Source organism: Alosa pseudoharengus, unplaced genomic scaffold (assembly GCF_046254945.1).
Source record: "Alosa pseudoharengus isolate Yale_2024_CS ecotype anadromous, Long Island Sound unplaced genomic scaffold, YU_APseudo_1.1 YU_APseudo_1.1_scf_4, whole genome shotgun sequence".
NCBI classification, from domain to species: Eukaryota; Metazoa; Chordata; class Actinopteri; order Clupeiformes; family Clupeidae; genus Alosa; species Alosa pseudoharengus.
In genome coordinates, this window is record NW_027468774.1 from 20,153,793 (window position 1) to 20,180,290 (window position 26,498).

General features: G+C 39.2%; 1 long non-coding RNA gene across 1 annotated transcript; it reads left to right on the forward strand.

Annotated features, from left to right (window-relative positions):
• Positions 1-436: 436 nt before the first annotated feature.
• Positions 437-13,100, forward strand: LOC143101921 (uncharacterized). The gene is made up of 3 exons (XR_012982536.1): positions 437-688; positions 11,099-11,183; positions 11,408-13,100. It is a non-coding gene; the product is annotated as an uncharacterized LOC143101921 (long non-coding RNA).
• Positions 13,101-26,498: the final 13,398 nt, after the last annotated feature.

Below are 26,498 nucleotides of genomic sequence, written 5' to 3' on the forward strand. Positions count from 1 at the left end.
CCCCTTTTATTATATGAAACTTATAACTGCTTGTAACAACTTAACATTATGTATAGTATTGTAATATTGTTTTATCAATGTGGCACAAACAAACAAGGCTAGAGTTTATGGATTAGCCTTATATCTTACATCTTATTATATAGCTAAGTTCAACTGCATACAATTAACAGCATTGCTTTAATATTTATAACTTTAGAATTTTTATAATATATAATTTATACTATATATATATATATGTATTATTATTTTTTATTTTTTTTTGGGGGGGTGGGGGATTTTCACAATTCAAATGTGGCAACCCTAATGCCTAGGCTAGCCTATTTGCCCAAAGTAATGTATGTCAAACTGGACATCATAGGTGTGTGTGTGTGTGTGGGGGGGGATTATTATCTTTCGTTCTGCAGTTTGAAGGCGGTGCCCAGTCTGATAGCTGACTGCACATGGAACCGACTTCTGAATGATCATTAATGATCGACCTCTGAAAACGGGTAGATTGGATACTAACCGGGTTGTTACTTTTTGTCTACCTTACCGTGGTTGGATAGAGCTCTCGAATGTTGTAACAATTTTTCGCTTATGAGTTATTGAACCGCGAATTTCGAATGAATTTCTTCCCACATCCCACGAACAGTGCTTTCAAAAGTGAAAGAAAATAAGACGGACCGCACTCGTGTCGTCTTTCCGAAAGGTAGGTTTCGTTAATGGTGCATTTCAATCAGAAATGTTAGAATAGCCTACTCGTTCTTCCTATGTATGGCTTTCTTTAGGCTATTAATATTGCAATTGTGATGTCGAAATTCGACTAGAATATGACGTCTGCGAAGAAAATCTGTTGGACCAGCACCACGGGGCATAGACCTACATGTCAACCGGTCCCGTTTTTCCGGGTTTCTCCCGTGTCTTTCCCCCCGCTGTTCAGTCTTTATTCTGTTTTCGTGGATAGTTAGGACTACAGGAATCCACGTCGTTCGTTGATTTAAATACTGTTGCTTCAAACCTACCCAGTAGCCTACCCACGGTGAGTTTTACTTGCGCAGACATTGAATACCATACCATATTTGGATGATATGCCGCTGATAACACCAAATTAAGATCCTGATCGGGGAAGCTTTTCATTCATTTCTCTTTCTTTCGGTCCGTGTGCCGAATTAGCAGCCTATTATCAGATGTGTGACAGAAGCACCGGTGTGTAGGCCTACGGTTTCTGTTTTCATGGAGTCGGGCATAGGTGTCAAAATCCGGCTTCACAAAGTAGCCTAGGCTAAAAGTCATTGGTTCGACCTGTGCACGCATGAGTGTTTTCACTAATTAGCTCATCCACCTGGCTGAGGACTTATGCCAATTAGAATCAGCTGGAATATTGAATGGTTGGAGTAGGCTAGGCTATGTGGCAGGACTTTTACTTTCTGAAGCCGGACTTTTACACCTCTGGAGTCGGGTGGAGTTGAGCGTGTCGTGCGCGCGCCTAGAGACCATTCATGCAGTGGCGCCACCAGTTTTAACAGGGGCCATTGCAAATCTTGGAGTGGCACACCAAAACTGGTTGTGGGGGTATTTAAATTAATAATAGGCTACCCACTGTATTATATCACATAGTCCCACCCAGGGCCAGGTTAAGGTCATCTGGGGCCCGGGGCAGAGGCCTCCCCGAGCCCCCCCCCCCATGTTTTTTCAATATATATTACTATTATTATTATTATTATTATTATTATTATCAATATACATAAGACAGAGAGAGAGAGAGAGAGAGAGAGGCAATTCAATTATGACAGACATAATGTAAAAATGAAATTTGCATTTATATTGTGGAACCGTATAACCAACATACAATTGTACCAACATACAAAAAACAAGTAGCCTACAAACATGGGGCAATGCACACACACAAATCAACCATGAAATATTAAATTATTACCATCAATTACTTCAACTAAGGCTTGAAAACTGCCAAACTAAAATGTGCAACTCCCGAACTCTGAACTCATGAAAAATTGTAGCCTAGAGTTTGGCGCGCACGCACACAGCCACATCATGATGCATTGTCACACGCTGTCTGTAATACACTGTAGCACGCAGCCCTAGCCAGCCACGACGTCAAATACATTGAAACACGCAGTCTAGCGCACACACACAGCCCAACCACATCAAATACAAACAAGGGGGGTGTCGCAGCCGATAACGGTAACGTTGTCAGGGACAGGGGTAGTATGCCTAGCCCTAGACGTGGACTTATCACTATTTTGATCCTCGTTTTGAAAAAAGTGGACAGGGCGCCTGCAGGAATGAATGCGATGGTACGCACACACCCACCTAACTTTCAACGCTTTGATAATATTTGTCCCGGTTAGGTTCCTGCATTGGTCAGTTAAAAAGTAGCCTACATACTGTAGTAGGCTAATAACATCCACATGCAATATCTTTGTAACAACAACGCCTAACAACGACCTATTTATTTGGACAACTTTGTATAGCCCTATAAAGGCTAAAGTTACCTAGTTTGTTCTAGCGAAGGCTACGTTCACGTATGGCTTTAAACAGTGGTAATGCTAGCCTAACGTTTTGACAAGCAATAATCTTGCCTACCTTGTGCTTGCGGCTTGCCCATTTGAAATAACTCCTCTCGCTTTGCTGTCTCCATCCTTTCTGTTTTCGTTGTTTTAAAAAAACGTGTTATATCCATGATGAGTCTCGAGTTAATGAATTAGTTTATACCATTGTGTGCTAATAACCAGCATAGATAGTAATAGAAAACAACAAGCTAGCCTACAACTTCTGTGGCATGCCTGTGTATCTCTCCTGCTCAAACAAAAGGTGCGCGCGTGCATAGTTCTGCATTAAGTTGATTTTGTTAACGTTACAAACTTTACTTTACAGAAAATTGTAAATAGCCTACTGGCATGCAGTGAATGGAATAGGCTGTGCAGAGTTGAGAAGTTATGGTAGCCTAGGCCAATTTGGTGTGAATACACGCACACAGGGGAAATTCTCTCGTTGTTGAGTAGCCTGGCTGATACGCACAGTGCGTACGGCCATGGTTTTGGCGCGCTTTGGCTTAAGCTCTCTCTTTTTTCGAGATCCGCTTTTATATTTCCTAATTGTCTCATGCGAAGCCATTGTTGTCTGTATTAACAGGCATTGATACGGGCAAAGACAGGTGACGATAAGACACTTGTTTTCTTTTTTAAATGTCCTGCGCCGGGGCCCCCTAGTGGCCGGGGCCCGGGGCAGCAGCCCCTTTGCCCAATGCCCAAACGCGGCCCTGGTCCCACCCCTTGGTGGCGCCCCTGCATTCATGAAGTGTGAATCAAATGGAACTGAGAATGTTGGCAAAGAAATTAGAAGACAACAGCGTTTTAACACGTGGAAAATCATGACCATTTCGACTACCACTGGTAGTCGAGTAACTGTAAGATTATGGTATACATTTTGGTATAAATACAACTTTGTACAACATTTCATTTTCATTTCATATTTATTATACAGGAAAGTATTAAAAGTAACAAAGTTACAGTTTAAAACGGGCCTGACTCAGTAAAAAACTGATTTCCAGCAGGTTCCTGTTCTGCAGCACATATAACAAGTAACAGGGACAGGCCACATCACACATCACATTTACATACAACACTAGGCAAAAGACATCAGACTTATTATAGACAGTGATTTATAGAGGTCAATGTTTGCAAGTGTATGTATTGAGGAGTAGCAGTTTATCGTTTTTTTTTTAATTGTACCCTGGGGGTACGTGAAGGAACTCCAGGGGGTACGTGAGATTTTAAAATATACATATATTTAAAAAGTGAATCCATGCAAAAATACTTTGAAAACAATTATTTAATAAATATTTCAGGAAAATATAAGTTCATAAAATGAATTTTATATTTCAGTAGGCTATTCAATTTCATTATCCTAAAAACCCAGAGTTCCCCCTCATACCAGGATGGTTCGACCCAACCTGTCACATGCCACCCGCCATCACCTGTCAATCACTGTCAAAACTCAAACGATGGAGTCGTGGTTGAAGCGTAGCGGTAATTCTGATGGCACAGTGCTCTGCTTTAAGGATTTTTTTCTCAACTAAAATGCTTTGCGCTGGTTAGGGGGTACTTGGTTGAAAAAATATTTCACAGGGGGTACATCACTGAAAAATGGTTGAGAACCACTGCAGTAGAGGATAGGTATAGTCTGATCTTCCCTTCCCTTGAGGAATGTGAAACCATGAGTTTTCCCACATCTCAACTTTGGCCAAAGTTTTCAGAAATAATTGTTTTCAGTGATACAACATCATTGAAACAATATGCAATATTTGCATATGGGGTCTTAGAAGCCATCTGTCTCCTTCTAGCCACAGCGTTTTTGTTGCAAACATAATCAACCTAAGCGTGCTCAGATGACGTGATAGACGAGGCGCTGTTGCTCACCTGTCCATCATCGTAAAGCCCGATTTGATTGGTCCGCCCAGGTCTGGGACGAACATAGTTTCTCCACAATGGAGCAATGCCAGACCGAACTTCCCGACCTCCAATGTTGTGGGCGGGACTAAGTTCGGCTGGCACCCAGGGTATTTCCCTTGGCCTTTAGAATTAAAATAGCCCCACATCATCACATACCCATCTCATGATTTCAAGACTGCAGCCTACTCGGCATAACATTAACATTAAATCCTCCGGGACACAGACACAGACAAGACATAGCTGTGGACAAGACACAGCTGTGCGTCATCATCTGCCCTTGGACATTTTTCAACCAATTGGACTGAGTTGGACTAAGTTAACACAGACTTTCCTTTTTTTTTCTTATTTATTTATTTTATTATTTGTTATTTTTTGTTTGTTGTCTGTCTTGTATGTCTAAGTGTCTCGGGTATGCTGGCAATTACGCCGCTCCATCCGGCATCTTTTGTCTTTTGTGTCATTTGTTAATTTGTAAATTTGTTTGTCTATGTCTTGGTGTTGCAGGTACGCAGGCGACTACGCCTCTCTATCCGGCATCTTTTGTCTTATGTTTCAATGTCTTATGTGTGGAGCACTTTGGGTTGCACTCTGTGCATGTGAAGTGCGCTATAAAAATAAAACTGACTTGACTTGACTTGACTACCCTTCACCATACCTAGAGATTGGCATGGTTTTATTTCAGTAAGTCTATAGCTGGTTTGATTTGCATTGACAGATGATCTTATGGAAAGTACCCCATGCCAATCTCTAGGTATGGTGAAGGGTATGTGATGATGTGGGACTATTTTAATTCCATAGGCCAAGAGAACTTTATCAGGATGCATAGTATCCTGGATTCATGAAATTACTGGCCTTTAAAAAATAATAAATCTGCCTGCCTCTATGGGAATTTAACATAGGGGTGTATTTACTTATGCCCCCTGTATTTTAAGGAAGAACATTTATTTATTTACAATACATTATTCATTCACAAAAAAAATGGTGTCCTCCTAATGTTTTTAATTAAGGCATTAAGATCAATTTCCAAAAGATGATTTTTTATTCCTCTTTTTAGTCAACTTTAGCATGGGTGTATTCATATGGAGTGAGGATTGTCTCAAAATGATTTAAATATATATAAAAGGATATATATACATATACATACATTTATAAATATCCAAATACAAAATACAAATATAAAAATGTGACATACAAATAAATAAACAAATTTATATAAATAAACGTGTTTTTGTAAATATATTTTCGAGATTTGAAAATAAATATGCTTGACTTTGTATGTGGAATCTGCATTTGTGAATCTCCTTTTTGCTTTTATGTCGATGACGTAATTTTGAGACATTCCTACTGCACACCAAGATCCACAAATAAATGCCACTAGATTTGAATGGGAAGACACCCTCCACTGAACAACCAGCAGATGGCAGTGTTGTACAACATGTCTGTTATCAACTGATAGCAACTGAATTTTTCCGACGCTGTTTTCCCTAGTTCAGTTCAGTCAAGTGGTCTATGACAGAGAAAGTCTATGACTAGCAGGATAACGACATGGAAGACACTGGATTAAATGGATGGGTAAGTAATAACAACTAGCCAGAACGATTTATCATCGATTTATTATCGGTTTCGATGTGTAGTGTAGTTTTTAATTTCATAGACTGTATAAATAAGTCCATTTAGCAATATTGACATTAATGGCAGTCTGTCAGATAGCGATCTCAGCTGAGCTGGCTCTCACCTTACGTTAACCTAGAAGCTATGTTAACATCTGTAATGTAAGATCTGCAACATCTGTAAAACAGCGAACACGAACACAGCCTGTCACTTGAGTTGCAAGACAATAACTTTAGGGAAAACTAAATTTTATTTTAAGGGGGCCCTAAATCGGATTTTAAGGGAAATCTTAACTTAATGTGTTTTGTGCAGTCACCAACAAAGCTGAACAGGCACCAGCTGTTTAGCTAGCTGTTAACGTTAGCAGCTGCTAACAGCTGTATACTGACTAAATGGACTTATTTACAGTATACAGTCTATGAAATTAAAAACGGCACTACACATCGAAACCGATAATGAATAGTTCTGGCTAGTTGTTATTACTTACCCATCCATTTAATCCAGTGTCTTCCATGTCGTTAATCCTGCTAGTCATAGACCACTTGACTGAACTGAACTAGGGAAAACAGCGTCGGAAAGATTCAGTTGCTATCAGTTGATAACAGACATGTTGTACAACACTGCCATCTGCTGGTTGTTCAGTGGAGGGTGTCTTCGCATTCAAATCTAGTGTCATTTATTTGTGGATCTTGGTGTGCAGTAGGAATGTCTCAAAATTACGTAATCGACATAAAAGCAAAAAGGAGATTCACAAATGCAGATTCCACATACAAAGTCAAGCAAATTTATTTTCAAATCTCGAAAATATATTTACAAAGACACGTTTATTTATATAAATTTGTTTATTTATTGTATGTCACATTTTAATATTTGTATTTTGTATTTGGATATTTATAAATATATGTATATGTATATATATCCTTTTATATATATTTAAATCATTTTGAGACAATCCTCACTCCATATATTCACTTATGCTGAGCACTGTAAGTAGTTTTTGCAGTGCAGTAGGCCTACTGAAAATAAGTAGCTCATGTCTCATGGTGGAAAACTAATGCATTGTGCCAGAGAATGTCTAATAAGGGGAGAACCGCCACTCTCGGGGAAACTTACGGTTTCTGAACTGGTTGCAGTTCCTTTTCTGGTTCCACATGAGGGCGCTCACAAATAAGTGCAGGATGAATGGAGGCCTATGGAGCTGTACCCCTCAAATCCACTTTTCTTGGGATATCATTTTTTGCCCAGAAATTCGAATGTTGCAGTCGAAAGAGGGGGCAGAGAAAATACAAACCGCTGAGTATTATATTTTTTGAGTCACTTATTTGTTCTAAAAAGCCTTTCAAATGTGTCAATGACGTCATTCATTAGCAGAAAGCTAGTGTGTTGTGGGCAACAATGACCCAACCTGTAAGAAATCGAAAGGACGTGATCACTTCATTTAACTTTTGACCTATAATCCATATTGAGCTTGCAGAAACCACAATCAAATCTTCAATTTCTCAACGACAACCAGGTGAAAGAGACAAATTTAGCCGTCTAGCTCCATAGACCCCCATTGTTTTTGCACTTCTTCGTGATCGCCCCTAGCGGAACTGCAACAGATTGCAGGTACAATGGAGTTAATAGGGAGTGATCCGGCTCTCCGTAAACGGGCTCTGATTGTGCTTAGGTGGAGGTTAGCTTTGCTTGTACTGGAAAGGATAGAACACAGGACAGGAAATAGTTTGCAAATAGCATCAAGGGGGTGGCCAGGGGTGGCCACGGCCACCACAACATAAACTCTGGCCACCCCTGTGGCCACCCCTGACTATGTGGCCGACGGATGCAAAATGTGTCCAAATTCACACCCATTATTCTCTGTTGAATTCCTCACGGATCACACATAAATGACACAGATATCACGTGAAAGAGCAGAACCTGAGCTTTCCCATGATATTAGCGGCTAGGTGTTGTGATAAATGGTTCGTGAGAAAATTAATGTTGGATATATATGGCATTTAATCATATTCCCATTGTGCACACAGCGCTTTGTCTATCTCCACACCAATTACTCTGTGTTATATCTCACAAACACCATAGCAAACCATCAAAACATAGCAAACCATATATCAAAATAAACAGCAGACCTTAGGGACCGTTCGTTATTTATAAACGGGGTCACCGGAGGAAAATAGGGGAGGGTCATGTCTTTTTATTCTTTGTTGAGGGGAGGGTCACCTAACTTTTTTTGTCTAGGAGGGAGGGTCACCCATCTTTTGTATTAATGAAAACAGCAAAAAATCTAAGTGGCTTGTTTGATTGTTGATTTCTGTCGCCATATAACGTTCTCTTTCGTTCCATAGCTCTGTCAACATTGCACTATATCCATTTGGTCAACTTTATTCAGCCCTAAAAAAGCTAAATTTAACTTTGGTTTACTTGTAGTTTACCGTGTAGCCTAACTTTAAACAGTGTTCATGCTTAACACAAAGCATACTTGTGCGTCATTCATCCACACACCCAGCTCCTAACGTTTTGACAAGCATTTCTACCAATTGACCTTGTTCCTGCCCATCTCTAGCTTTGCTGTCTCCATCCTTTCTGTTTTTGTTGTTTGCAAAAAATATATAGTATTTATTGGTAACCAGCAACAAGTGCATTTTGTTAATCGCTGTCATCCTCTCTCCTGCCAACAAAAATGTGTTAGGCCTACGTTCCAAGTAGCAGTGCATAATTCTGCTTCATAAAGTTGAACAAATACATTTGGTCATATAAATAGCCAGTTTATGGTCTACAGTGTAGTTGGTAAGTTATGGTAGGCCAACTTGGAGTGAATATACAGGGGGAATTCTTTGTCTAGCTGAGTAGCCTGGCAGGTGCGCACGTAGGCATAGCCTACGGCCGAACACCGCAAGCGCTAATGAATCTTGCTCTCACGACAACCACGTCGTTAACTTAAATAGGCCTAGGTTAACATCACTCTGAGTTCGCATTCAAGCAAGCAAAACGATGATTTGAATACATGTGTTTCACTGGAAGGGCAAGGGGTAACAACAGGACAACACAGAGACAGGCCAGAATGCAGGACTAATGTTATGAGTATTACAGTAATATGGGATATTCTACGGGAAAATATTAAAACGGCAAGACAGCAGGGAAACCTGGTAAAACCCGGAAAAAGTTGGCATGTTAGGTATTTTTCGGTTCCTGTGATTATTTGTGAAATTGTGCAAACGGCCTTTTCAAGTCATTTGAGAAGGAAGGAGTGTAGCAAGCTCCCAAATTGACGCTCGTCTGAGAAATTGAGTTTTGGATAATGTTCAGCTTCGGCAGCTTTACAATGACTGAGGAAGCCTAGAGACGAGTCCATAGCAACAAGTTCATGTGTTGAATTAGTTATTACCCAGTGTGCTTTGTTGAATGGTCTCAATGCTTTATTGTTTTATTTCATGTGAATACTTACTAGAGGAGTAACTTTTCAAGTAGGCTAATGCAGTTGCAGGAAGTGTGCATTTAGTTTCCATGCTTATTGTGTTTCCACAACAATGTTAGGGAGTAAATCTACTGAAATGGCCACCATCTTTGTGAAGTGTGATGTGTAAGATCAGAAAGCAGAGGTTGATTTTTGGACGGTAGCATATATTGATGAGTTACCACAGCGTGTAAGATCGTGGGAACACGTCGACAATTGGCCGGGGAGGGTCATGTCATTATTGAAGATGCTGCTGGAGGGTCGTTGAAAATTACATTGCAGGTAGGGGAGGGTCATGCAACTTTTGATCGAAGCACTCAAAATCCCTCCGGTGATCCCATTTATAAATAACGAACGGTCCCTTACCGAACGCGGGGATATGAAGCATTCCTCTGTACAGTAAGCGGGTCCGGGTAATCCGGTTTTGAAATTGCAGCAAAACATGTTATCCAACTTTGGGCTGAAATTTTTATATATTCTAATAGCAGCCCAAAATAATGAACTTGCTTTCCAAATCAAAGAATCAAAAGTTGGTCATGATATGCACAGATCAACTGTGCTTTTGAATAGATATCAGCTTTTGAATAGCATGCTTCAGGTGGCATGGATGCAGCACAAAGTATTTTTCCCAAAGGCTGACCTAAGATGCAATAATGATCACATCATACTTTCCCAGATATGGGTAGGCTAGACTGTCTTGAAAACCATATAGCCTAGCATATGAAGAGCTCTTTTCCAAAACGCTATAAATCCATTTTTGTAAACATTAATAAGTCATGTTACTTAATTGTGTTTCTCAGGTAATATCAATAGAATTGCAGTTGTGTTTTTTGATTGAGTAAATAACAGTTACCCAATTACAGTTCCGAAAACAAAATAATCATTTAAAACTATTCTTATGTGTCCTAATATATTATATGTGATATATTACTATTAATTTCAATCCCCCCCCCCTTGTTTTGGCGTGCCATCCCAAGATTTGCAAAGGCCTCCCCTGACCACCCCTGTCAAAAATGTCTGCTGGTGCCACTGAATAGCATGTGTTTTCACTAATTCGTTTCACTCATTCCTGGCTGAGGGCTCTATTTTGCACACTGGCGCATGGCGTAAAACTCGTTTTCCACCCCGCGCAAAGTTTGTTTCACTTTGCCAATGAGTTCAAATAATAGAGGAGTGCAAATGTGTGAAGGCTATGCTAGGTTTTAGTAAAGCATGGTTTAGTGGAATGACTATTCCATACGGTCTCGCAAGCAGCCTCCTTCAAATGCGCCGTTGAATGTCAAAATACCGATGCATTTATTTGACATCGCGCTTTGCGCCGTTAAAAGGGAATGACAGATGTCATTCTCATTGGTTTAAATTATGTTATACGCCCCAAACACACCCATGACTGATTCAAAAACCTAGGAACACCTTGTTGCGCCATGTGCTCGACATTTGATAACGAAAACCCTCCCAATGTGGACTGGACACATCCTACTACATTGTCTGTGTACAGTATATTAAATCCAGCTGTTCTAAGGTTGGGCTGACATGTTTTTAAACTCTTAATTGGATCTTGTGCTTTTCTCTTTGTGCAAGGCAGTCCACAACATGAGGAAATGATTGCTGATGGTTGCCACAGTCACGTGATGAGTGGGACATCCTTGACCATAAAAACACTGCTAATTGTGAGTAGAATGACAAATTGATGAAAAATCAAAGATCACAATTATATGAAGGTTAACTTATGAATATATTATATGAACATATTATATGAATGACATATGATATGAAGGTTAAAGGCCCCCTATGTAACATTTTTACACAGTTTAGTTTAGAAATCATTGTGATGGTTAAATTACCTATTGTGGTGAGAATCACAGCTTTCCCTGCTCCCTCTACCGTCTGCTAGCGGAAAACCAGCCTTGCAAGAAATCTGCACTAGCGTTCCAGCAGTGTCTGAATCAGGAAGTCCCGTAAGAAGCGAGAACGAGCGAGAGACACTAAATGCTTAAAATTCTCTGGACATACACACGCCTCACTCAAGCACCTATTAGCCATGCCGGCTAACTAATAGATGGCTTCATTGTTTAGATATTCATCATGGCAGAGCCAGTGAAAAGACAAAAAAGATTGTAAAATATGCAGTCAAAAGCTGTAGGGGGAGCTCCGTAGAGAAAAATGTGACAACAAAAGTAAGAAATCGGCGAAGAAATGACTGGAGTTACAGAAGGGTCCTTTAACCTTAAAGGTGTTTGCACACTGCCCAGGGAATTCCCAACAAACCCCAACATTCTACACACTGGTGTATTAACTGATTATTTTATGTTATTGGCACGAACGACGCGTTTCACTGTTGATTCGTCATAGCCTGGGAATGCCCAGAGGACCTTTCGGCAAATTTGGGATTTGCTCTGCAGGTCTGTCTGGCCAAGAGCCATTGAAGCCCATTTACAATGTTCCTAAAACCAGGGCACACAAATACAATCGGTAATCTGACATTAACGTGTATTTCTTTGGAATTGAGTAAACAACTACATTTATGTAAAACCTTCGTCTAAAATTTTAAAACGATTTGGTAAGAGTTCAGTGTATTTTAAGTTTAATTTCACTGCTAGTTACACCCCTGCTGGAAGTTGTAAGTCAATGAGCCTTTTCCAGACCCACTCCCAATTGTACAATTGTAAAGGTCTGGGTGTTCCAAGGCTAGCTTTGTCAGGTTCACTCTTCAACTTCACATGACACCCACAGGTGAAATAAGCAATTACAAGGTCACATGACCTCACCACATTCAATGTTTATTTATCTATAAATGACAGGAATGTCTGTCTGTTTGTTTGTCTGTTATTCACATATCACTTGAACTGTTCGTCCGATTGATGTCAAACTTGGCAGGTGTTTTGCTATGGGCATGAGTAAGTTCAGTGCCATGTTTGACGTTGTTTGGATAAGAAATGCAAAAGATATTGTTAAATATATCGGTAAATTGAATTTCCCCTAGGGATCAATAAAGTATATCTGTCTATCTAAAATAAGCACACATTGGCTTTTACGCTCTACTCACTCCCCCGTCTGTGTGTATGTATGTTATTCGCATATCTGTCAAACCATTCGTCCAATTGATTTCAAACTTGGCAGGTGTCTTGCTACAGGCACAAATAAGTGCAGTGCCAAGTTATTTGGATAATTAAAATGTAAAAGATATCGTTAAATGTATCGGTAAAAGGAGCACACATCGGCTTTCGCTGCTCTACTGTAGCCACTCCCCCTCTCACTCACACAGCACTGTAGGCTACCAGAGAGGATAAGCAGGACTTAGAGAGGACCTAGAGATTGGCATGGTGTTATTTCAGTTAGCCTATTCGCTGGTTTGATGCTCATTGAGCTCAATGCAAATCAAACCAGCTAATAGGCTAACTGAAATAGGTATGGTGAAGGGTATGTGATGATGGGGGGCTATTTTAATTCCAAAGGCCAAGGGAACTTTATCAGGATGCATAGTATCCTGGATCTATGAAATAACTGGCCTTTAAAAATAAAAATCTGCCTGCCTCTATAGGGGTGCCAATACTTATGACCCCTGTATTTTAAGGAAGAACATGTATTTTTTTATGATACATTATTCATTCACAAAGAAAATTGGTGTCCTTAAAGGTTGGATATTTCCTCATTTTTTGACTTATGTATATACTGTATATATAATGCCTTAAGTCAAAAAATAAGGAAATATCCAACCTTTAAGGACACCAAGGTGTCCTTAAAGGTGTCCCTGTGCACAAACCTTCAGTTGAACAGTTGAACAGGTGCAGGTGAGGTAGGTAAGTATAATCCAAGAATGAAAGATCAAGAATCACCGCACACTGATCACTATTAACTTAATATTTATTTTTTGAACGAACAACGCGTTTCGCCTAGCGCTTCATCAGGTTCGCTCTGTACCATGGTCTTGATCTTTCATTCATTCTTGGAATATATATATATATTTTTTTTTTTTAATTATTTATTTAACCCGAGCTTGCACGTTAGCCTGTGTGTGCACTCATGATGATTCTCTACAACAACTTTTTACTCCATTACAATGAACAAAGTAAAGGCAAAAAAGTGTTTCTTTGTCGAATTGGGATGCAGTGTGAGCCTTGAATTGGATACCATGCAGGAAATTGCTAGGATCTCAAAACCGGATTATGAACATGCTTTGCCATAGAGCAGCGGTTCCCGAACTTTTATTCCTGTGTACCACCACCTACATCCTGACTCGCCTTGCGTACCCCCACCACATAAAAATGTAGCACATTGACGCATTCCAGGAATCATGTTTAACTAGAAAATTCCAAGGAAGGAATTACCATTGCATGTAAATGCAAAAAGGCTGCTGTGTAAAACAATGTATTAAAATACAAATTACTTACAGTATGATTACTGAGATTACATAGACAATATCCTTGAAAACCACTTACTAGGTTAGATGTTAGCTTAGAGTATATACAGTTAGTACAAATAAATTGTTAATTCAATATTGATCAATATTCTTTGTTTTAATATAGTACAGTAGAAACAACAGCAGAATGATACTAAGAATACACTAATGATCACTTAACACTTAAAATTCTAAGTTGTTGAAACCAAAATATATATATTTAGATATATACCAGTGGTAATTCTGAACATGCAGCAACAGCTAGGAATTTCAGTTAATGGTAACAGTTTAAATTTTATGGTGATATAGACTGAAGAATAAAAAAGCCAGCCCTTCAGATGATCAGTTTTAGACAGAACTTAGGTTAGAATCTTAATTTTCAAACAGCACAGATAAGTTTCACAGATTTCACAGCATGATTGAAAGGTATGAATGAATGACAGATATGATTCACAGGTACTGTATGTTTGTTTCATATGGTTGTCAGTACAGTTGTCACGCATCAATATAGTTATGTCTCAAGTCTCAGAGTAGATCTCAGGATAAGTCTCAGTATAGTTCAAAGGTATGTACACAGATCTGTTGATATATGTTTGTAAGAATGTTGCTAGCAATATTGTCAGCAATGTTGTCCACGATGTATGGTTGACAGGTGTGCACACAGACAGGCACAAACACGGTCATCAACACTGTAACCTAAAAGACAAAAGTAAACAAGTTAAACAGTTATAATGCAATTGTACTGTACAGTTGTTCATGGGTCAGTGACAGATAAGGGTTGGTAAGATGACAAATTCAAAAATATGTTTAAAACTTTAAAACAAAACATGCCTGAGGTTTGTTAAAGTGTATACTTTGTATTTCTGTTGTATTCATATTATTCAATATGATGTTTATACTATTTTTTTTATAAAAGATAGAACTGACAGCCTGTTAAATTGTCAAATGGTGTAACCACAAAAATGACAAATATCTGGGCAGTTCCAGCGTTATGGATGTGACAATTGGACTCATATTGGTAAACAAAATGCCTTAGAGTGGGGGCAAAATTAGTATCAGTGAATTAATTTGCATCACTTTTAATGTAACCTCTGTCCTCTGAATACTGAGAAATCCTCAAATTTCATATAATCAATTTCATCCTAAGAATATTGAAGAAAACTGCCGAAACTATGATATATGTAGCATGAAGGAGACTTGAATGAACACAAAAAGTGTGTTTTTGAAACTATGCGTCATTTTCGTAATGCATTATGTAGGAAAAACTGGCGTTATGGATGTGACGGTTTCACGTTATGGATGTGACGTGTCTGAACCAGTCCTCGACAAACTACATAAAACACATACTTAAGTAGTGAATTTTGATATGAAACAATTGAAATAGTAATCATGAAAAACTAGCGATGAAAGTATTGCTTCCTCAGTGCCCACTAAGATCCACAGGAAGAATCAGGACAACAAGTCATTTAAAATATAAAAAATAAATTAATTTTTTTCTTTTACCGTCATCAATTTTGGTCAGTGATTGCCAGGTTACTGAAACACCAGGGAACATGAAACTTGGTGGCCACTCCCCTAAAAAACTAGCCCTACCTCAACCGTTGCACCCAAGATAACAAAATATTTATGGTATGTTAGTTTCAAGAGCCCGCATCAACCTAACCCATACCCACTCATTTGTGATTTGCACACATAAAGTACATGCACGTGCACACACACACATGCACACACATGCACATGCGCGCACACACACACACACTCGCACACATACAGACAGGCAAGCACACACATAAACACATACAGACAGGCAAGCACACACACACATGCACAAACACCCACCCACATGAATGCAGACACATAAACACACACATGCACAAACATCCACCCACATGAATGCAGACACATAAACACACACATGCACAAACACCCACCCACATGAATGCAGACACATAAACACACACACACAGGCACGCATACGCATGTGCGCATGCAAACACACACACGCACAGTCGCACACACACACATAAACACACAAACACAGGCACGCATACGCACATGCACACACACAGACACACACACACACACACACACACTCTTATAAACAAAAGCAAACTCACAGCACACACTCATTTACATGCACATGAGTTGTAGGAGATGGAGACAAATTGACAAACGTGATTTATTTTTGCGAAGAGAATATGCAGGACTGAGAGGAGGTCATATTTTGTACCGCTATGTGGTACATCTAGTTTATTGCTGCCCTTACTCATGTTACTCTCTGGGTATTAGCTACAGAGGACCTGACACTTATGCTGTCATATCGTGTCACATTTAAAATTAAACTGTGTTAAGCAGACGTGAACGGCAGGCTGAACAGATCTGCAACAGAAGGAGGTAGCTATGTTAACTCCATCTGCAAAGTCAGCCATCTTCACCAGCTAACACGATAATCCAGTTACTGTACAACAACAGTATGACAGTTACAGGAAGATAATCGCTCAGATTTTCGTTATTAGGCCACTTGAAAATAGGCTATGGCTAGGCTAATCAATGGAGGTATTTTAATATTATGTTTGTTTTGCTAATGGTTAGGCAAGGCCTCCCTGAGGTTTTGATCATCCTAATAATCTTTGAAATGTCAATTGTAAACACTAAGTTGAAATGCGTTGAAACTGACATGCCACCAGAACAGACATTTTATCGGCTTTGGTATAATAAAGTCCCCAGTCTTGTAAATTCACATTATGTAACATCCATAACGTCACATCCATAACGCACCATTAAAGGTTTTAAAAGTAAGAAAGGGGCACAATTTGGTCATCACACTTTACATTGATATAAATCAGCTTTGCACAGACACTATGGACATTGTCGCATCAACACTGTATGTGTAGCATAAACTTTTCCTATAAAACGTTATGGATGTGACATGGCCATGGAACTTGCTGACTTAAAAACAAAAGCCTTACAAATGTAAGGAGTTGTGCTCTTAAAGGCAAGCTGAGCATAGACATTGCTCTACCATTCCCTTGTCAATCTGGAATTTGTCAAATGACACAATTTGTTTGAACCTTGGGTCCATTTATCCACTTTTTAAATATGTATAATATTACCATGTGAAAAATGTTGTTTCTGTATGGTTGCACACCATATTTATGATGTAAAAAGAGTGTCATTCTCCATCAAATTCAATCAGATCAGTTACAAACAATAAAATATAGACCTAAATGAAGATTTTTACAACAGTTCTATTTGCGTTTGCACAACTTTTTTTTCCATGGTAAGGATGACCTTTGCATGGAATTGCCCATCTAATATTTTACACCTCCTAGAGGTCATGCAATTGCTGTCATGAAATTAGTAGTTTATTTAGTAATATCCTATGAGAATATGTTTTATTATATTTATTTCTAAATGTAAATGATATGGGGTTTTCATTGTACTGAAACCATCTTGTTTTATGTCTATTCTTTGACCATTTGAGAAAAAATGGTTTAAACAGCCATTATTACAGTATGGTAGAGTATTAAGTCATTATCCATATAAATTTTTTGTACAATTTTAGTATTTTAAGACAAAATACTGGTTACACCAACTGACATAAATCGGTTACACCAACTGACCATAAAACGTCTACAGCAATAGGACAAAAAATTGACACAGAAAATAGGCATCAAGGTAAACTGAATTGGATATTTTAATATATATTCATATCATTCATCATATTCTATATCAAAAATCATTTCATAACATCAATGAAGAAACAGGATTAACCTGTGTTCTATTGGATTTCAGTTCAGTTCTCATACAGATAAGAGAGATAAAGGGCCCTATTTTGCGACACAAAACCCGGCGCAAACCGTATTATTATCCTGACGCAAAGCTTTTTCCTATCTTACACTTCACTTTTATTAAACAATGTGCCCCTGTGTGGCAATTACCGACATAAGGTCTGACACATGATCTAAAATCGTTGCCTTACACCATCTAAAAAACATTACACCACTGACCAGGGAAAACCTTGTCTACAGCGAAAGGTTTTTTATTCAGTCATTTGAACATTATTGGTGCAAGTGTTGATTTTGTCAAGTTTTCAATGGTAACAGATTGTCGGTCAATAGTGAAAGTAAATAACTGTGTATAACTGTTTTGTCGTTGACTATGACACCACGATGAAGTTAGTTTCACTTTGCCTATGCGTTCAAATAACAGACGAGTGCAGATGTGTGAAGCCTATAATCTGCTAGGTTTTAGTAAAGCATGGTTTAGTGTAATACCTGTTGCAAGCAGATTCCTTCAAATGCTTCGCTGACTATCAAAATACTGATGCGGTGTTTGAAGTTGCACTGCTTGCTGTTAAAGGGAATGACAGATGTCATTCTCAGTGGTTTAAAGGATGTTACACCCAAATCACACCCATGACTGATTAAGAATCATAAGAGCTGCCTTTTTGTGCCAGGTGCCCGACATTTGATAACAAAACCACCCTGAATGTGGCCTGGACAAACCCCTAAATGTATTTACGCTATTCGCTAGTGACCATGCGTTTGAGATCACTAAAATAGGGCCCAAAGTGTGTGTGAGAGAGAATAAGAGAGTGAAAGAGTGGGTATGATCATCATTATCTTAACAACCAACCAACAGCAGGATCTGCATTCACTTGCGCCAGAGACTTTCTAATGAGGAGACACAGCACTCAAAAAACCCTCCATAGAAATGCATGGGGTTAGTTTGTAACGCCGTTGTCTACACATATCCCACCCCTACCTCAGCAAAACGTCTACATGTGAATACATTGAGCCAATCATTTGGTGTGATGTGAATACATTGAGCCAATCATATGGTGTGTTGTGAAGACATCTTGCCAATCATGTTTTGTGAACTCGCCGCTGGAGCAAGATTGGTGTCGTGAAGCTTTGCGCACGCGCATTTCTGCTGAGTAGGATGCCCGATGAGTGACCAAAAAGCGTTGCTATATGGCCGCCGAGTGGAGGGACTTGCCTAAAAGGACTTTGCTTGCGCTCTGTGGCGAGACACGTTTTCCTTGCTTGAAAGTGGCATATATTGGGGGACAAGAAGTACACTTTATTTATAATAAATGTATTTATATTATTTATTTATAATTTAAACATACTATTTACATACATCATAATAAAATATAAAAAATTAATTATGGAAGTTTAAATTTAAAATAAAAAACTTTGACATTTCAAAAATCGCTTAAATTACAATCTGATTAAACCCTTTTAAAGCTACTCTTCATGCTAAACAGTTAATCACTATTTAAATTATAAAAATAATATAATTGGCACCTAAAATGATATAGTCTTGAATCTGATCAAACAGGTCTCAAACAGAAAGGAGTCAAATGGTGTAACCGGTTACACCATTTGACATTTCTACTTAAAAGCAAAATTAGCAGGCATTATTATGGACAACTATGTACACACTTGACCTTCAGTTTTTACATTAAATTCAATATTTTATGATTATTATGATTTATCAATATTTTCAGGAGGTCATACATTTGACATGTAACCTAAGCTTGCCTGACCATGGCCTAAAACACTATTTTGTTACTTTTTAAAGAGAGTTACTAACCTTGACTCATAGCAGTGTGGGTCTTCAAGGGTCCTTCTCTGACATAATTTTCTGTCACATGATCCTGTTACATAATACTTACAAAATGGCTCCTTAAATGGTGGTTACACCACTTGACATTTCAAGTGGTTGATGTGACAGACATGATTCCCCATATTAATTAAAACATTCAGAACAATGGGGTTTCATTACTTCTATTAAATATAGAAAAGTTCTTGTGCAAGATCATGCCAGATTATTTTAGAAGGGATTTTGGATGTCATTGACCCTCATACAGTTGTTCTTAAATATCTAACTCATGTTGTTGCACCATCAAGCTGTAGTAGTAGTTAAGCCTATAGTATTTCATTGCAAAGCAGAATTCTGTGTTTTATTCATTTCATTTTAAGGCAGGTGATACTGACATAGGTGAGCGAGAGAGCGAGTTGATAGCCAATTAGTTATGTTTCATAAAAGATAAACAGCTTAGAAAACTTAGTAGGCAAAGGGTTTGTTGTTGCTGTTGATAATCATAAGCTGAGTTTTAAGGACGGACCATTCTGCTATTAAGTATCTTGATAACAAATAGCTTAACCAGCTTGCTAAGTCAGTCAGCCACACATATTGTTTCTGAAGATTACGATGTACAACTGGAAAGCTTGATTCATGTGCCAGGCTACAGCCAGAATGATGCAGAAATGAGTAGGCCAAGTAAACATAGCCTACTTTGTAGCCTATGTTGACAACACAAAAGTTAAACCTCAACTTCTGTAGTGTGTTTTAACAAGACTTTGGTCCTGATATCAGAAAACACAGCTGTGGTTCTCGTTTTGTGATTATTAGTCAACATAATTAACTCATTGAGAGAGAACAGATAGATAAAGTTAGCTTTACTGAACATGCCAGAAAGGAGTAATCATCATCATCAACCGTTTTTTATTCAGGGAGAAATTGACTGAGCATCAAGCTCTTTTACAGCAATGCCCTGAGTTACAAAACAACAACAATAATCAAAACAACAAAACAAGAACAATAAAAGATACAAAAGGCAAATAATAATAATAGTAATAATAATAATAATAATAATAATAATAATAATAACAAAAATCAAATAAAAATAATAATAATAAATAGAAAGAAAATAAGGGGAATGTATAAATAATAATAATGATATAAAAGGTCTAAATATTAGTCAAAGCAAGAACATTGTGCAACAGCCATATCATCAATCATACTCTTGAATTGGTCTAGTGACACAAACCTATCTAATTTCAATAACTCTTGCAATTTGTTCCCTTTATTAGATGCAAAAAATGTAAAAGCTAATTTACCAAATTCAGATTTAATTTGAGGAGTTTGAAGAGATATAAAACCCTGTGAGCGTGTATTGTGGCAGATTTATTTTATGTTCAGAAGAGAAGTTAGGTAAAAAGGTAACTTTCCCAGTAATGCCTTATAAACAAAAAGGAGGCAGTGCCTTTTCCTCCTATCATAGAGGGAAGACCATCCTACATTTTGGTATAATTTACAGTGATGAGTTTTAAACCCATCTCCAGTTATAAAACGTAGTGAACTTTGGTAAACTGCATCAAGTGATTTCAGAGTGGAAGGGGCTGCATGCATATACACAACCATCATAGTCATCACAGCCACCATAGTCTAGGACTGACATTATAGTTGCTTGAATAATGGTCATTCTGCTTTCTAAAGAGAAGCAAGACCTAATCCTGTAAAGTGCACCTAATTTAATTTTAACCTTTTTTGTGAGATCAAGCACATGTGTTCTAAATGATAGTTTGTTATCTAGCCAAATGCCCAGATATTTGTATTGAGAAACTTGCTCAATTTGTGCCCCATTTAGGGAACAAATTTATAGGCATCAAGGTCACACTTTCTCGATCTAGTAAAGATCATATATTTTGTTTTTGCTTCATTTAGAACCAGTTTAAGATCTTTCAAGGATTTCTGCACACAATCAAATGCACATTGAAGATATGACAATGTCATGAAGTAATGCGTTATGTATTAAGATATCTGCAAATGGGTTGATCATAAACTTTATGGTTAATTAGGCTATGGCCCATCACTGAATTATGTCTATATTTTGCTGGTGCTAGCTAAAGTCTAACTGACTTTCACAGTGACAGCCGCAGCCAGCCGAAGATGCCAGAGAGAGGCAGTTAGTCATGACAAACAGAGGATGCTAACGTTAAATACCTTGATAGTGTTTACAGTTCGATTAGTAGTTAGATGCTAGCTCAGTTAAATGCTGCTAACAATTCACTCGATACTTCACTACCACTTATTTCATATTCATATAATGTTTGACGACATAAATTACTTAAACCCTGAACGGGAACACTTACCTGAATTACCAGTGCATGAAAATGCAAAACATGATGTAAATATAGTGTTAAAACAGATAACTTAGCTAATGTTTGCTAGTAGTTATAGCTAACTTAGCTAATAATTATGCTAACAATGTTAGCAATGCTAACCATGTTACTTATCTACATTAGCTAATGTTTGCTAGCAATTATGTTTGTTAGCAATGTTAATAATGTTAATGATGGTAACCATACTACTTAGCTAACTTAGCTAATGTTTGCTAGCAGTTATGCTAACTGTGTTAACAATGCTAATCATGTTACTAAGACAACTTAGCTAATGTTTTCTAGCAGTTATGCTAACAATGCTAACATATTAACTATGCTAACCATGGTACTTAGCTAACTCAGCTAATGTTTGCTAGCAGTTATGTTAACAATGCTAACTATGATAACCATGTTACTTAGCTAACTTAGCTAATGTCAGCTGACTCAGACACGGCTCTTGTTTGCGTGCCTGCCCTACCCCCACCTCCCAGCCTCTCCAGCTCTGCATCCCGGTGACACCCAACGACCTAAGCCACCATCACCTCACGCCCTGCCCCCGCCTGACGCCTCCTTGCCTGTGCCTGTTGAGGTGTCCACGACTCTGGCAGCCTTGACAGGGACATCAAGGAGGTGGTCATCCCCCAGCCCCCACACCCCCTCAATACCAGTGCAACACTCACCTCCATCATCACAGGCTACCGTACCCCCACCATCACTGGATATTGCACCCCTGCCCCACATGGCGATCACGAACAATGAGGTGACAACGACCTCAGTCAACAGCCATCATCCATGCACTAGACCCGTTACAGTTTGCATACCAGGAGAAAGTGGGCGTGGACGATGCCATTACTTATCTTCTACACAGGACACATTCTCACCTAGACAAGGGGAAAAGTGCTGTGAGAATCATGTTCTTTGATTTCTCAAGTGCTTTTAACACCATCCAACCCCTCAGACTGGGCGACAAGCTCTTGCAGATGGGTGTGGACGCTCACCTGGTAACCTGGATTACAGATTACCTGACTGAGCGACCACAGTTCATCAGACTGAAGAACTGTCCCTCTGACACTGGGATCTGCAGCACCGGAGCGCCACAGGGAACTGTACTCTCTCCAGTCCTGTTCACCCTGTACACATCTGACTTCTGCTACAACACCGAGTCATGCCACATGCAGAAGTTTTCTGATGATACTGCAATTGTGGGGTGTATCAGGAACGGGCAGGAGGAGGAGTACAGGAGCCTGGTGGAGGACTTTGTGCAATGGTGCAAACTCAATCATCTTCAACTCAACACTTCAAAGACCAAGGAGATGGTGGTGGACTTCCGCAGGTCTAAGCCCACTCTGCTACCAGTCCCCATTGATGGGGTCAATTTGGAGGTGGTAAGCACCTACAGGTATCTGGGTCTCCACCTGGACAATAAACTGGACTGGTCAGCCAAAACTGATGCACTCTACAAGAAAGGGCAGAGCAGGCTGTACTTCCTGAGGAGGCTGCGGTCCTTCAATGTGTGCAGCAAGCTCCTCAGGATGTTCTACCAGTCTGTTGTTGCCAGTGTCCTCTTCTATGCAGTGGTATGCTGGGGAGGAAGCACAAAGAAGGATGCGGGGCGAATGGACAGGCTGGTGAGGAAAGCTGGCTCTGTAGTGGGAGCTGAACTGGAGTGCATCACTTCAATATCTGACAAAAGGACCCTGAACAAACTGATCAACATCTTGGACAATGAGTGTCACCCACTCCACAGCACTATTGTTAAGCAGAAGAGCCTGATCAGCTGGAGACTTCGCTCACTGCCTTGCACAACAGACTGAGGAAGTAATTTGTCCCCAGGGCCATTGAACTGTTCAATGCTTCACTTAAGGGAAGAGGAGAGATAGACTTCTCTGCATAGTCTGTCTGCCTCTTCACCCCCCTCCATGTTTGGATACTGTCTGTCCACTAGCCACTTTTTACCACTGTCTTTCTGCCTCACTGTTTGCGTGCTATATTAGCACATATGCATAACCCCTCCCTCCATGCCACAGCCAAACTGTGGCCACACTTATACCTTTTCTTAAAATAGTTATATATATATAGATATATAGACTGTATTCTTGCACTGTTGCACTGTTGGACTTACTCATTTGCACTATCACCATGACACCCACTCACACAGAGCACCTTACCTTACCTTACCTTACCTTACTATGCACAGAGAATCACAGGCTCAGTCCCTGCCTCAGTCATTGCAAGCGCCTCTTGATTGATTAATCACCACTATGTGGATACTGTTTTTAGAATTGATTTAGATTAAGTGTTAGTTAGTATAATTTGTATTTTAGTATATTTAGTATATTCTTTATCTTTTACTGTCCTTATTGCTTAGTTGTGTTTTTATATTATATACTTTTAATTACTTTTTCTGCTGTAAGTGAATGTGTGTGTGTTGTCTGTATGCTACTGAGACCTTGAATTTCCCCTGGGGATCAATAAAGTATCTATCTATCTATCTATCTATCTATCTATCTTTCCTAGCAGTTATGCTAACAATGTTAGCTATGCTAACCATGTTACTTAGCTAACTCAGCTAATGTTTGCTAGCAGTTATGCTAACTATGTTAACAATGCTAACCATGTTATTTAGCTAGGTTGCTAGGCTGTTGCTAGGGTGCTTGAGGTGGTTGCTAGGCTGTTGCTAGGGAAGTTATGGTGGTTGCTATGCTGGTTGCTAGGGTAAATATGTTGGTTGCTATATTGGTTGCTAGGTTGTAACTGTGGAAGTGGTTGCTAGGCTGGTGCTAGGGTACTTGAGGTGGTTGCTAGGCTGTTGCTAGGTTAGTTGTGGTGGTTGCTATGCTGGTTGCTATGCTGGTTGCTAGGTTAAACTCATTGGTTGCTTTATTGGTTGCTAGGTTGTAACTGTGGAAGTGGTTGCTAGGCTGTTGCTAAGGTATTTGACATGGTTGCTAGGCTGTTGCTAAGGTATTTGACATGGTTGCTAGGCTGTTGCTAGGGTACTTGAGGTGGTTGCTATGTTGGTAGCTAGGTAGGTGGTGGTTTAATATAATTGGAATAGCTGAACAGTTAAATAGGTGGATAGTTTAAATGGTTAAATTGTTTAACAGTGAGTTATTGTGGTGAGGACTTTTATTTTGAAACAGTTGTGAACAGAGGAAGCAGTGGAAAAGGATCTGTAGTCTTGATTGTATGCTTAAAGGCACAATCCGTCAGGATTTCGTTTTATTTAATTCACACCCCACACGCCAATCCAGTTGGGGGCAGCATGTAGGAAAACAATGATTTGCTAGTGGTAGAAACGACGAAACACGCTCTCCTCCTCCCTCCCCCGTCTCCGTTTTCGCTACTGTCTATCCCTATGTGTCTATCAGAGAATGTCTCTGTGTCGCCGCCTAGAAAAAAAACCTCCTAAATCCGGAAAATGTCTTCTTCAAGCGGCTCACCCTTACCCGATCACTACATATAACAGTTTTTATTAACGTTTTGCTTTTCACACTGGTATTGTTGGTAATGAGACATTTGAGAAATAAATACAAATTTGCTAGCGGCATTTGGCAAGCGAGTCTTAGCAAAGGCTAGGCCTAGCCTGCGTGTAGTAGCGATTGTATGTATGGATAAAACTGAAAATAGTAATAAGGTATTTTTTTCGGGTGGAGACTGACGACGAATATTACATCCCCCCTGCATCGAGTCAGACAAGAGTGGGCAAACGTAAGGGCCAGCCAAAGAAGAAAAGGCCTGGGTGTCTAGTGTCAGTCCCAGAGAACAGTACAGGGACGGCTCGAGCTGTCAGAGCAGCCAGAGAGCGCGCTGACCAGCAGAGGCGTTTGGAGAACAGTCACCGTGAGAGTCTGGCAGCAACACAGGTGTTCTTGCTACGTAGCCAGTAACTAAAATGCTCCATGTAGTCAGTGGTTACAGACAATCATTCTGTTTACAATTAGAGGTCATTATTATTACCATTTATTACACGGCTCTTTATAATGCTGTAGAATGCTCCATTCACTCCGATGGGACTTCCCAACGTCCTACGGTCTGATAATTTTTAATACCGGACCGTTGCTAAGTATAACCAGAGAATGTCAAGGAAAGTGAAACTCGGTAGGCCACAGCCAGCGCTGCATCACTGTCGGGAGATATGCCACGATAATGACCGCCTTACAGAACGTTATTCCTTACACAATCATCCTCTACAATCAACAATAAAACTTCCCATTCTAAGAGCACAGTGGCTACATTTCATGTAACATAAAGAATACCTGAATTATGACTAAAATGGTATGTTCATCTTTTCCTTTGCACCTTTAGGCTATGAGTTCATATTTAAAACTATAGTTAAACTATAGTTAAACTATTAGTTTAAACAACTCTTTAACAACAAATAGATTCTAAGAAGTCAGGAACAGGAGAGATAAGCATGATGTTAGTATACCAATCTTGATCAAAAAACACTTTCAGGCACAACCAATGTTTCACCAATCCTGATTCTTGGTATTTATTATAAAACTACAAGACAGGAATAAACTTTACATCTACCAAGTGCAACAACATGAATAGAAATGTAACTTTTGGACTATATGAGGCAGGAGGGAAGCAGCTGGGCACATGGATAGTCCTTAGTAGTCTTCAAC